This window comes from Ovis canadensis, chromosome 2, assembly GCF_042477335.2.
Source record: "Ovis canadensis isolate MfBH-ARS-UI-01 breed Bighorn chromosome 2, ARS-UI_OviCan_v2, whole genome shotgun sequence".
Classification (NCBI taxonomy): domain Eukaryota; kingdom Metazoa; phylum Chordata; class Mammalia; order Artiodactyla; family Bovidae; genus Ovis; species Ovis canadensis.
This window is the reverse complement of record NC_091246.1, coordinates 238,993,087-239,007,113: the sequence shown is the minus strand read 5'-3', so window position 1 is coordinate 239,007,113 and position 14,027 is coordinate 238,993,087. Positions and strand designations below refer to the sequence as shown.

The 14,027-nt window shown below is 38.6% G+C and overlaps 1 protein-coding gene, 1 long non-coding RNA gene and 1 other non-coding gene across 3 annotated transcripts in view; 2 read left to right on the top strand and 1 right to left on the bottom strand.

Annotated features, from left to right (window-relative positions):
* Positions 1-14,027, top strand: part of PDE6D (phosphodiesterase 6D) — a 54,069-nt gene that overhangs the window by 1,661 nt on the left and 38,381 nt on the right. The window lies entirely within an intron of this gene.
* On the top strand, positions 1,460-12,198 carry LOC138434270 (uncharacterized). Its single transcript, XR_011254704.1, has 3 exons — positions 1,460-1,689; positions 3,852-4,030; positions 12,061-12,198. It is a non-coding gene; the product is annotated as an uncharacterized lncRNA (long non-coding RNA).
* TRNAS-GGA (transfer RNA serine (anticodon GGA)) lies at positions 1,602-1,673 on the bottom strand. Its single transcript has one exon. It is a non-coding gene; the product is annotated as a tRNA-Ser (tRNA).

Sequence of the window (14,027 nt, the reverse complement as noted above, 5' to 3'; positions counted from 1 at the left end):
TACTTTCATGCAGTGAAGTTTCCTAACAGCCTCTTTTACATATTAATAGCTTCATGTACTTCCCCTGTTTCTCTTCCTGATAGTGCCTATAGATAGGAATGGCTGAAGTGTTACAAAAGCTATGACGTGGATTTTATTTTTCCCTTAAGTAATTTATATTGCTACTTTACATTTATGCTATAAACAGTAAACTGAAGACTATAAAGAATTGAGAGATTTCAGAAGCCATGTTTTTATCTGATTGGAGTTAACATGTTGCTGAAAATAAGAACGGGTCTTTCAAACCAAAAAGGGAAAGTTTGAGCTACTCACCTTCAGTCTTGGTTCTTGAATGTTGTTCAAGAGAAACTTTGGCTCTTGAGAAAGAGGCAAAGGACAAATATGGAAAAGAATAGAAAGTAGAACCTGTGTTGTTTAGTGCATCACGAAACAGGCTTTCAGGGAAAATTTGACCGGGGCTGATTAAATCACATGGGGAGCAGCCACCAAGAAAATTTAGCGTGGAGACAACAGAATATCCTCCTCTGATAGCTTTTATTCACATCCGAGAATTAAAAGAGAAAAGAGTTCTAGGATTTGTTACTACCTTCAGGGAAAAATAAAATTAATATTTTAATAAGAAAATACCTGTTATCCACCTTTTATTGTATAAATTGTTCCAAGTATCTTTTTCTGTAAGAAGAGTCATTTCTACAAAAAGAAATCACCATTTTATTCTCCTGCCAACAATGTTGATAGTACTTATTTTCCACATTTACTGTGTTGGTCTTTTTCTTTTTGTCAGTTTTAACAGTAGATGACATCTTGTTTTAACTTGTGTTTCCCAGATACTGCTATCTCTGGAGAGGTAACAGCATAGTGTTTAAGAGATACGCTGGCTTGAGAGCTTTACTATCTGCAGTGGAATTCCAGCTCAGGTTGTGTGTCCCTGAGGAGCTTCTTTTAACTGCTGTTACAATTTCCTTAGCAGTTAAAAAAGGATAAAAATAGTATCTTATCTCCTAGAGTTATTGTGAGCATTAAATTAGTTGATATCTAAAGCATTTAGCCAAGCACTTGATGCCTGTAAGCACATTGTATTAGCTGTTATCGCTGCCATTGTTATTATTAGAAGTCACAAAATCTGGCCATTTCTTTTTCTTCTGTGAATTGTTTGTTGATTTTGTTTTTGCCCATTTTACTATTGAATTGCGTATTTTTCTTATTGCTTTGTAGGTGTTCTTTATTGTAATGTCAATCCTTTGTGTATATTACATATTGCCAATGTTTCTCTCGACGGTTTACTTTTTTTTTGTTGAACAGAAGTTTAATACTATAAATTCATCAATACTTTTCATGTGACTTTTGAATTTTGTGTCTTGTTTAAGAAGACCTTTCTTATCTTACTGTTAATAAATATCCTCCTATGTTTTTTCTCTTTTCAATGTTTAGCTCTTTAATTCACCTGAAATGTATTTATACATATGGTAGAGAAGTGAAGTCGCTCAGTCGTGTCCAACTCTTTGGGACCACATGGAGTGTAGCCTACCAGGCTCCTCCCTCCATGGGATTCTCCAGGCAAGAGTACTGGAGTGGGTTGCCATTTCCTTCTCCAGGGGATCTTCCCAACCCAGGGATCGAACCCGGGTCTCCCGCATTCCAGGCAGACGCTTTAACCTCTGAGCCACCAGGGAAGTGCTAATACATATGGTATGTGGTAGAAATCTAATTTCCTCTGCTGTTTGGATAGACCGCTGTCCACTACCATTTACTAAGTAGTTAGGCCATCCTTTCCCCACTGTTTTGAAAGCTATCTTTGTCATGTACATGTACTAAGTCTCCATAAGACCTGGATGTATTTTTGGAATATTTCTGTTTCACTGATCCATTTAGCTCTTCCCATTCCTTTCCTGTATGCATTGGTTTAATATAGTTTTATAGCATGATTTAGTATAGTTTACAATAGGATTGATATGTCACAGAGTTATGTGTTTTAAGTCATATAAGTTCCTTATAAATATTTATGTACTGTTTATACAGACAGAACTTTGCCCATGTGCTTATAATAGGTATTCAATAAATATGAATAACAATACTTCATAAAGCAGGGATAGTCTTTGTGTCTAAGAGAATCCAACATGAACTTTATATTTGTCATAAGTTTTTTCAAAAATGAAATAGTAAAAAAAAATTTTTTGGCTGCTCAGGCTTGCAGAATCTCAGTTCCTGAGCCAGGGATCAAACCCATATACCCTGCAGTAGAAGCTCAGAGCCCTTAACCAGTGGACCACCAGGGAATTCCCAAGATTTCTTTTTCACATCATTTCTACACCACCTGCTTTTAGCTCATACACTTTAGGAACTAAAGTTGTGAATAAAATATGACTTGGGGAGCAAATGTGATTCTCCTGCAAGGTTTTGAATTTGAGCATTAAAGTAGCTAATATGGAGATTTTGTTTGTGGATTCTGCATTCTGTATTTTATTCATTCAATAAATGTCTGTTGGGCGATTTCTGAACAGGACACTGTGCACTTAAAGGACATAAAAATGAATGAGTCACGGACCCTTCAGAAGTCTAACTATTTTTGTGTCTGTTTAGAAGGGATATCTTATAAAGCAATGCGTTTTTAAAAATAGTATTAATTTTTCTTTTACAGACTCCAGCTACCTAGATATGACCTTTGTTAATATTTTAATATAGTCTTCTAGTGTAGCTAATATTTATTGTATTTCCTTTTATTAAATGGAATCATAAGTATTATTTTGAAACTTTTTAAACTGAACAAATTTATCATGTTCATAATTTTTGAAGATAGGTATTAATACTTTGAGTTGCAGTCAGTGACATAGATTTGTCATGGAAGCCTTATACTAGTTTTGTAGTGTAGGCTGTAATGCACTGTTCTGCCTATCAGATTAATTTTTCCTCAACATAAATCTATAATTTTATTAAGTTAATATCAAGAAACTGACACACTGCCAGAAGAAAGAATTATGCTCTTATGATCTCATTATTTTTAATCTGTCTGGAATTTGCTTTGGTATAAGGTATGAAGCAGTGATTTAATTTTTTAATAAAGATTGCTAATTATCTTTATTTCTTCATTTCCTTATGCTCTAAATATTAATATAATATCCAGAATATAAGTGACTGCCTACAAATCAATAAGATAAATACTTAATTCAAAATAGGCAAAGGATATGAAAAACAGTTCACAGAAGAAAAATGCAAATGACCAATGAATAAATTCAGAGATGTACAACCTTCTTAAAACAACAAGGGACTTCCCTGGTGTTCCAGTGGCTGAGACTTCTGCTTCCACTGTAGGGAGTGTTCCTCGATCTCTGGTTGAGGAACTAAGATCCCACATGCCTCATGGTGTGACCAAAAAAAAAATTTTTCCCAATTAGTTGACAAAAACTTAAAAGATTGATAATAGTCAGTGTTGGCAACTATTGGGGAAAAGGGCTGCTTTGTTTGTTCTGTGTGTGTGTGTCTATGTAAGACCTTATGGAAAGTGATTGGTATCTATCAAAAGTGTATATGTAGCTGCAGCAAAGCACAGAGCAGTCTTTGGAGCATGGACTATAGATTCAGATTTTATTACCTCTACCACTGTGACCCTAGGCAGAGCCCTCAACTCTGAACCTCAGGATCCATTTCATTTCTTTAGAGGGTTGTTAAAAGGATTAGATGAGAGTGCATATAAAATGATTGGTACAGTGCCTGGCTCATAGTAATAAATGTTAAGTGCTATATTATTTGCTTTACTAATACTTATTAACAGTAACAGTAATGTTAATATTACTGTAAGTGAAAAAAGTGAAAGTGTTAGTTGCTCAATCATGTTCAACTCTTTGTGACCCCAGGGACTGTAGCCCACCAGGCTCCTCTGTCCATGGAATTCTCCAGGCAAGAATAGTGGAGTGGATAGGCATTCCCTTCTGCAGGGGATCTTTCCAACCCAGGAATCAAACCCAGGTCTCCTGCGTTGCAGGTGGATTCTTTGCCCTCTGAGCCAACAGGGAAAGCCACTTATTTTTCTGAGGTATAACCAATGACTTCATGCTGTCGTTCTTACTGAACAGCTATAATATCTGTTTTGCTTCTTTGAAGAAATGGTTCAGTTAAGTAGCATTGATGTATACCTAGTATTTATTTTGTTTTCTAGCAACTAGTCACATTCCAATTTATGGCAGTAAGCAAAAAAAAGAACAAGTTTGACTCAGAGGTTTCTGAAAGCAATTTTCACTTATGTTCTTGCATTTCCTCTCTATAGTTTGCTCCTGGATCCCCCCACCTTCTCTTTCTCAGAGCACCTTGATCTTTGACTTTACTTCCAGTCAAAAATAATTGGTTTTGCATCATCTAGTCACTTAGATTTCCTCGTTAAGACTAGTAGACTGTTGAACTTTCTTGAATGTCAGTATTGCCTAAGAGATACCTTGACCAAGTGTTAAAAGTGAGTCCGGAGTTTATAATTCCTAAAATATAGTTTTAATCTTATCAACCCCAAATTTGGGGAAAGTAAAACACACCACCCATACAGCCTGTGAACACACAGACTTTTTTAAAATATTGATTGATTTTATGTATCTGGCTGCCCAAAGTCTCAGTTGCAGCTTGCAGAATCTTTTCTTTTGGCATGTGGAATCTAGTTCCCTGACCAGGGATCAAACCTGGGCCCTGTCTTGGGAGCACAGAGTCTTAGCCACTGGACCACCAGGGAAGTCCCCAAACAGGTTGTTTTGATCATAGATCATGGCCTGCATGGAGACTGTGATTGGTAGTCTGTTCTCCAGAACCTTCCTGCATGGGCTTGGAGAAGTTATTGTTATCCTGAATTGATTAAATGACGATAGCATCCTATTGTTTTTGTTATTTAGGATTTTTAAACAGGAATTGCTGCTTTTGCATTTGGGGGAGGAATTTAGAACTTAAATTCTTCTTCAGACCTTCTAAATTTCTTTCCAGGATTATATTTATAGTGAAATGTAGTATTGACTTCTGGAAAAGTGGAACAGAATATGGTAAAACTGTCATGGAAAATTCCAGTTGTATCATCATTGTATTTGATAGAAGACTAGCAGTGGTGCTGAGGTTTGCCAGCTCTAGGTTCTTATTAGGCTTGACCTCACTTTTGCCTCACAGGCATCACTTGTCAGGACTCTGCGTCCACAAATTACCATGTTAGAGGAGAACTCGACTTCTAAAAGTATGGGCCTGTCCCTATTCCTGAGCTTTGGCATCAGAGGTAGATACTATAACGGCAAGGCCATCTTGTCTAATAAAATCTGTTCCAACCATTGCTTGAATGCATAAAACTCAAATCAAGATTTTAGGAACAACATTCTCCTTTTGCTTTTCACCTGCTGATAATTTTGAAGTTGAGAGGAAAAGCAAATATATTTTTTTAAGTCCAATATCCATAAAGATCTCAGTGGATTGGACTAAAGAAGCACACTGTTTATAGAGGAATTTGCTTAGACTGCAGTGAGGATGAGGGGACACAGCGAAGTGGAGCTGGTCCAGAGGAGAGACACTTGAAAAATGTGAGCACAGTAATTGGAGAACTGAGGAGGATTAACCCGAAGACGAGTTGGGCAAAGGATATGAGTGTTGTAAAGTTTTAGAAAACTGTTCTAAAGAGTTAAAATTGAATATATTCTTTGTGGCTCTCAGAGAACACAAGGTTAGCAGTTATAAGGGACAGCGTTTAGCCCAGTTTTTTGTCTTGGAGGATTTAGCGGGGTGGGCCTCTGTGCAGCAGGCAGTATCTTAGTTCCCTGACCAGGGATTAAACCTGTACCCGCTACAGTAGAAGCAGAGTCTTAACCACAGGACCACCATGGAAGTCCCAGCCCACTTTTAATAATTAGAGTTACCTGAAGAGAAAAATTTTTTCCAGAAAATATTTTAAGCAGCAGATGGATGCCTATCCATCAGGAGTATTGCAGAAGGGAATTATATATGCATCAGACAAGATATTAGAGTAGATGGTTTCCAAAAGGACTCAAATCCTTTCAACACTGCACTTCTTTGATTTGGTGACAAACTTTCTTAGTTAACAAGGACTCTTCAGCAGCTTATTTCTATTGAGATATGTACTACACCTAAAATAGGCAAAACACTTTTTGTGATTTGATATAATGAAAGCATGATATCGTTTCCTTTTTGTTTTTCAGACAAATCTTTAGGAACTCAGTATTGTTAATGTGTTTTGTTTAGTGTATTGTGGATCCACTGATTCAAAGTTATAGAGGGCAATTTTTGCCTCTGAATTTGAATACAGTCTAGAGAACTAAACATAAGTAGCTCTAATATAAAAAACACTTTATATGTAGCCACAAGAAGAAAGGGGATAGTCTAATAATACCTCACATTCTTGTAGTCTTTTTCAGTTTTTCAAAGCCCTTTGATGTATTATTACATTATTATATACAACTCTACACAATATTAACCTCACTTTATTGACAAGAAAAGTAAGGATTGACAAGGTTGTCACTAAGATAAAGGCAGAATCTTAACTTAAACCTTGGCTTGTCTTTTTACAAACTTACTATTTTCTATAGCATATCATGATGCCTCTCTGGAGAATTTATTTTTGTTGCTATATTATCGGTTTTGAGTTTGAGATTTTTCCTCAAAAAAAAAAAAAAAATTTTTCCTCAGTGGTCAAGTCACAGATTTATTTTTCAGTTGGAAATTATTCTCTTCTGTTGTGATCCTACCCCCTATATTCTTTGTTTTTCCTCAATTCTCAGATACAGAGGGCAGGATTTAGCTTGGGGTAAGGGAGAATTTCCTAACAATTAGAGTTAGCTGGGGAGAAGGCAATGGCACCCCACTCCAGTACTCTTGCCTGGAAAATCCCATGGATGGAGGAGCCTGGTAGGCTGCAGTCCATGGGGTCGCTACTAGTCGGACACGACTGAGCGACTTCACTTTCACTTTTCACTTTCATGCATTGGAGAAGGAAATGGCAACTCACTCCAGTGTTCTTGCCTGGAGAATCCCGGGGACGGGGGAGCCTGGTGGGCTTCTGTCTATGGGGTCACACAGTCAGACTCAACTGAAGCGACTTAGCAGCAGCAGCAGCAGCAGAATTAGCTGGGGGGAAAAAAAAGATGTTTTCTAGAAAAAGACATTTCCCCCACAGACTGGGGGCCTTCTCACAGTTCTAGAGGCTCGGAAGTCCAAAATCAAGATACTGACTGATTTGGTCCCTGGCTTCCAGCTGGCCACCGTCTCCCTGAGTCCTCACGTGGTGGAGAGAGAATAGATGGGCAAATCGTAGGAGAGTCATAACTCTACCACATGTGGCACCGCTGCCTGGCCGACAGTTCTACTTGGAAAGGGTGATTCGTAGGCAGGTCACTGCCAAATAAACGTTTTTAAGGGACTAAATCTGAGAATCTAGCCTGATCACTTACCTTCATGGAATAGAAATTGAGAGATTTAAAATAAACGTCTTTTGCTTTTGAGCCACTTTCTGTGAGAAGGATAAAGGCAGAGGAACTCTGGCCTTAGGGCTGCTGCTTACTGGTGGTTCATTCAGACATTTGTAAGCAGGGTCTGTAACTGCCAGGTAATTTACTAAACCCAAGAGATGCAGAATAATAAGCCAGTTTCTGTATCCAAAGAGCTTTTATGAGGGAGGGAGAGACCGAGACAGAGATGATAACAAGCAGAATACAATGCAATAAGTGCCTAGTAGTATGAAGTACTGAGGAACCTCAGAATACTGTGGAACCTGCTGCTGGAGGCGTTCTAGAAGACTTCAGAATTGTCATTTGAATCAGGTCTTGGATGATGAGTAGGTGTTGAGCAGTTTAATTTTAAAGATACAAGACAGTAACATAGAGGAAGGAAAGTGATGGCATGGAAAATGAGGAAAGAGAGGATTTCAGAGGGGAGTTGGGGTCAAAAATGAGAAAGAGGGCTTCCCTGCTGGTGGAATGATCCCCAGTCTGAGAAGATTCCACATGCCGTGGACCAAATGAACCAGTGCAGCACAACTACCGAGTCCATGCCCTGGAGCCCACGAGCCGCAAGTACTGAAGCCCGTGAGCTCTAGAGCCCACGTGCTGCAACTCCTGAGCCCGCATGCCTAGGGCCCAGTGCTCCACAGCAAAAGAAACCCCCACAGTGCCCTGAACAGGGTAAACAGGGTGGCAACACTACTTCTTTAAAACTCATTCTCTTGTGGAACCTGCAAAATTTGCAAGCTGCAGTAAAATCCTTTATTAAAATGCTGAATTAAAAAAGAGAAGCCACCACAATAAGCTTACACACTGCTACCAAAAGTAGCTCCTGCTCGCTGCAGCTACAGAAAGCCCACTCACAACAACAAAGACCCTGCACAGCCATAAATAAACAAATTAAAAACAAAAAAGAATGAGAAAGGATGAGGATCAAAAACAAGTCCTTGAGATTGCTGGAAATTTCATTCACTCATTGACTATTTGAGACTCTACTGAAAGTTCCATGATCCTTTCTTGGTGATCTTTTTGAGAATAGTAGCTATTTGGGGAAACAAATTAACTACCAAGATTTAAAAAGTGGGTAATAGATGAGGAAATAAATTCAGAAAGAATAGATTACTTTTCCAAGAAATCTGGTGACCTGAAAAAGCAGAGATTAGGGGAGTAGCTTGAGTAGGCAGAGAGACTTTATTAAAGAGTAGAAGTCACTTATTAAAGCTTACCCAACTTTATGCAAGTTGCTTAACACTTATAAGACAAGGATAATTCTTGTTCCATCTGCCTCATAGAGATATTGTGAAATTTGAGTGGAATAATATTTGTCACCTCACTTTAAAAATGGTAGCCTGTTAAGTTATTTATCTTTGCTTTAAATTTCAGGATTGCTTTCTATTTTTCAAATTTTAGGTTCCATGTTTCAGGGTGTTGATAAAATCAGAGCCTTAGTGATCCTTTTTTTAACTCCAGATTAGATATCTGAAGCCTTTTTCACCATTCTGGAGGGTAATTATGGCTGCTAGAGTGATGAAATAAGCCCCCTCCAAGGCACATATGCTGCATTTGAAAGCCAAAATCATCTTTGGTTTTCCTTTTTTTTTTTTTTTTTAAGGGTTATAACTTGAGGACGTTGATTTTTCAATACTGTAGCATTTTTAAAGCTAGGTAAAATTTGGGATCTCTAAATGTGGATTTCGATAGGATTTAAGGTAATATTCCTATTCCTCTGAATAATGTATAAGAAACAGCTGCTGATCCTTTTGGGAAAGTACCCTGTGTTGTCTCTTCCTCCATCAGGAGGTTTTGGGAAGTGAGTAAAAATGCAAAGGGAGTCTCTATGAATCTCTTTGGTTATGTCTCTTCTAGCTTATTTCTGAGCAGTTTCAGGCACATAACCACACATATATCAGTAGAATAATATACCTACTAGAAAAAGAGAGGTTTGTTTCATTGTTTGTCTTTGCTAGTGAGAAGGCTATGTTATGTTTCAAATACTGATCTTTTTCTCCTTATAAATTACTTGCCTCCACTCTTTTCCCAGGCCTGTTTGCATTTTGATTACGCATTTTCCAAGCATAGAACCTCTGCCAGACCAGAGTATTATTTCACTGGGATATCACCACTGATCACGGTGTGCATATTATGTTTCAAGGATACTGATACCAAGTTTCTCAGGGATCCATTTATATTTTCTCACCTGTCCCCATGCATATGAGAAATACCACATGGAAAAATCACTGGGAACTTATCGGGCAAAGAAAAATGTTGTTGTTTAGTTGCCACATCATGTCCAACTCTTTGCAATTCCATGGACTGCAGGAAGCCAGGCTTCCCTGTCCCTCACCATCTCTTGGAGTTTGAATGCCCATCAATTAGAACTGGTTTTTTAAACATACTAAAAAATAGGATGCTCTCTATAACCAGTGCTAGTGCAGAAGGAGCCTAGAAGGAGGGTTTTGGTATTTAAGAATTAATGAAAGGCAGGGGGAGTTATCTGGTGGTTCAGTGGCTAAGACTCTGTGCTCCCAAAGCAGGGGGCCCAGTTTCCATTCCTGGTCAGGGAATTAGATCCCGTATGCCACAACTGAAAGAGCCCACATGCTGCAACTAAGACCCAGTGCAGCCAAATAAATAATCTTTTAAAGGATAGCTGAATGAATACCTTATTTAAAAAAAAAAAAAAGGATGATAATGAGAATAAGAGAAGGAAGTGAATTTAGAAAGTGAGCAAGGAAGAGAGGGTTCTAGAGGGGAGAGATCATAAAGGCAGAGTGTTAAAATACAGAGAACAAGAACAAAAAGAAAAAGCTACAACCAAAAATGAGGAAAGCAGAGCAAAGAAAGGCACTCCTATGATGAAAATGCTCAGAATACCACTAAATAGAAACTCCCTTTGTTTACTGCTGGTCATTGCAGCTGCTTCCACCCCAGAGGAATGAGAAGGGGGAGGTTTTTCCTCATGCCTGTGACCTTGGTGTTGACGCTTTGCCTCCTATTGCTCAGGTCAGCCACAGTAGACGTTAGCATATGTCATTTGTGCTTAGTCAGCCATTTTGCCTGACAATTCTACTTACCTCGAAATTCCTCCAGACTATAGGTAATGAGCCGCATTCCCATGTATAATTTACTCTGCCAAGTGATGAATTCAACTTAATACAGAATGGGCTTTTCATTCTAGTGTGTTCTCATGTACAGATTGGCTTAGTGATGAAACTGTTCTCCCTAAGGAGAATGGGGTTTTGGGGTCTGTTGCCTTTTTTTTTTGCTGAGCTCCATCGCTAAGCTGGCCTTTCCATAGCCTATTGAACCCTGAATGAGCAGCTCTACTTGTTTGGCTTCTAGGCACTTTTCAGTGAGCCTTGCTTTCTGGTTGCTCAGCCTGAACAAGAATCCTATCAACCCCTCTGACTTGCTCTCTGATGCTCAGTGTGGTTCAACACGTATGTGAAAGGCAATTATATGCTGAGCACTGAGAAGAAAAGGGTAAATAATACAGTGCCAATGGAATTTGACTCACAGACTTATATTCATGGTACATTCTGATAAGTAATGTGATGCAAGTTTAAACAAGTGTAGAAGTGCACTGAAGAGGGATAAGAGCTTTGCCTCAGGGTGTGTCAGGGACCATGGTCAGAGAGGTTGACAGCAACACTTGAGTCCTTAAGAAGAGTACTGGATGGGGGGATACACATTCTAGATGGAGTGGAACACTAGTCTGTTAAACACTCAAACAAAAGAAAATAATGTCTTTGGGAAGTATAGCAATTAGGGGTAGCTGGAGGGTAGGCTGTGCCTAGGAACTAAGGTAGGAGGTGACTGGAGAATGGAAAGGATGGCTGAGACTAGACTCAGTGTCTTCCTCCCTCCAGTAAGCCTTGACTGACCCTCTTAACTTCACTCCAGGCTTTCAGCAGTTCATCATACCTACTACCCTCCTGGCTGCCTGTTGGTTTCCTGTTCTTTATTAAATTGTCCTTTCTACTTGACCTACCTTCTTATCTCACCCTTCTCCATTGTTCTTTTAACCTATTATTAACTTACAACCTTTAAAAAAAGGGTCAGTATTCCCCAAACCTATTTACAAAGCTTGAACTTTATATAAAGTTCCTTAGAAATGTGTGTATCTGAGGATGGAAAGATTTTTTTTTAATGCTCACATGGGATTAATTGTGCCCATGTCAAGCAAGAGCCAAGGTCTTATCTTTCTATCCTCTCAAATAGGGGTCCCCAACCTCTGGATCTAACACCTGATGATCTGGGGTGGAGATGATGTAATAATAATAGAAATCAAATGCACAGTAATTGTAATGCACTTTAATCATCCTGAAATCATCCCTTACACCAATCCAGGGAAAAATTATCTTCCACAGATCCTGTCCCTGGTGTCAGAAAGGTTGGGGACTGCAGCTTTAGATCAATGCTACTTAAACTATTACTAGTAACAAGCCAGATTTTCACTTCTAATCCTTTATAGACTGATGTTTTCATAAAATAAATAAAAATGAGTTATTAGAAAGATGAGATACAAAATGTCAAAAATTTTATTATTAAAATCAACATTCAAATTACTCTGCTAAATTCCTGTTAAACTTTTTAGACCCTTGTCATAGACAGGTAACCAGTGCATTCACAAACCAGCACCAGTCTGTGGACCACGTTTTGAGTAACATGGCTGTAGAATCCCCAGTACAATTTGTGCCTGATACACAGTCGAACTTCAATGCATGTTTAAAGAGTAAGTATGCATGTTTAAAGAGTAAGTATGTGAATGAGATGGTTAGCATAATTATAGTAGTAGAAAAGGGAAAATGAACAGTGGCAGCTCTCTTTGGAGAGTTGAAGGGAAATAATTTAGTGAGAAAGTAAAGAGTACCGTAGCAGTATTACCCTCCATGTAAAACAAGCTTTCTGTCATCACTTTCTGAACATTGTTCCTTTGGCTCTCTAGGCAAATACTAGTAAATAACCTATGTGAATTTATGAGAAATACTAGTTTTGATCTTGACAAAAATATAAGAGTTACTGTGACTGTCTGTAGAAAACTGTCAACCTGCTTATCTGAACTAGTTTTCAGGAGCAAAGCTACAGTTGGCAAGGATTGATTCAGATAGTAACTCTGCTCTTTCAGTCAAAGTATCCTCCATGTCATAATATGGACCATACTGCCAAATGCTTTCCCTACCTAAGATTTTCTTGTTTCCTTTTGCATCTTTTCAAAGATTAGCTGAATAAGGTAAGATGTCTTTATATCAAAAACTTTATAACAACAAGCTTTCTGTGTCAGGTAAGATAACTTCAGATTGCTTATTACACTACAAATTTTCAGTTCCTTCAAGCAAGTTGTAAGGTCTTGAATTCCTTTCAAATAAGAAATCCATGCTATTGTTCAGAGGATAGAAAAGCAGGAGGTGTACTCTGATATTTGAACACACAGCTGCATTTCAAGGAGATCATTAATCTAAAATATTTAATTAACTGAATGCAGCTTATAACAGGGGACTTCTGCTATCATAAGTAGAATCTTGTTTCCATTGTGGATCAGTAAAACCAGCCTTCCGTATTCATGGGTTCTACATCCAGGGATTCAACCAACTACATTATCAGAAATATTTAGGGGACTTCCCTGGTGCTGCAGTGGTTAGGACTCCATCCTTCCAATGAGGGGGCATGGGTGTGATCCCTGGTTGGGGAACTAGAATCCCACATGCCTAGTGGTGCAGCTAAATTTTAAAAATATATATATTCAAGAAAAAAAATTCCAGAAAGTTTGCAAAAAGCAAAACTTGAATTTGCCATGCCAGCAACTATTTACATAACATTTACATTGTATTATGGGGCTTCCCTGGTGGCTCAGACGGTAGAGCGTCTGCGTGCAATGTGACAGACCTGGGTTCGATTCCTAGGTCACGAAGATTCCCTGGAGAAGGAAATGGCAATCCACTCCAGCACTCTTGCCTGGAAAATCCCATGGACAGAGGAGCCTGATAGGCTATAGTCCATGGGGTCGCAAAGAGTCAGACATGACTGAGCGACTTCACTTTCACTTTACATTGTATTATATATTATAAATACTCTAGAGATTATTTAAAGTATAGGGAGAATGTGCATAAGTCATATGCAAATACTATACCATTTTATAAAGAAGGGATTTGATCATCCACAGATTATGATATGAGGGGGTCCTACAACCAGTCCCCCACAGATAACTGAGGGTACAGCTGTACAGCATCAATAGCTCAATCCATAGTCCTTATTCTCTACTAACCATATCCCAAGAGAACATTGTTAGGTGGAGCAAAAGGACCATTTTTGTGGAATGTTTGAGGTCTGCCTGCCTTTATCATCCTCTCATCAGTTTCCTCAGCTCTTCTAGCATTAGAGGCCTGTCCTCATAAAGATACCCAGGACCTTGCAGCTGCCTGAAGTCACTTCTTTTCAAGAACATATAGTATGGACAGGCCTCACCTGAATGCGAGCTGTGTTGAGTACCTGAGTACGTTTCCCATGAGTTCCTGAGAAAGGAACTTCTGAGATCAGTTTCATGTGCGTGTCATTATCAAGTGA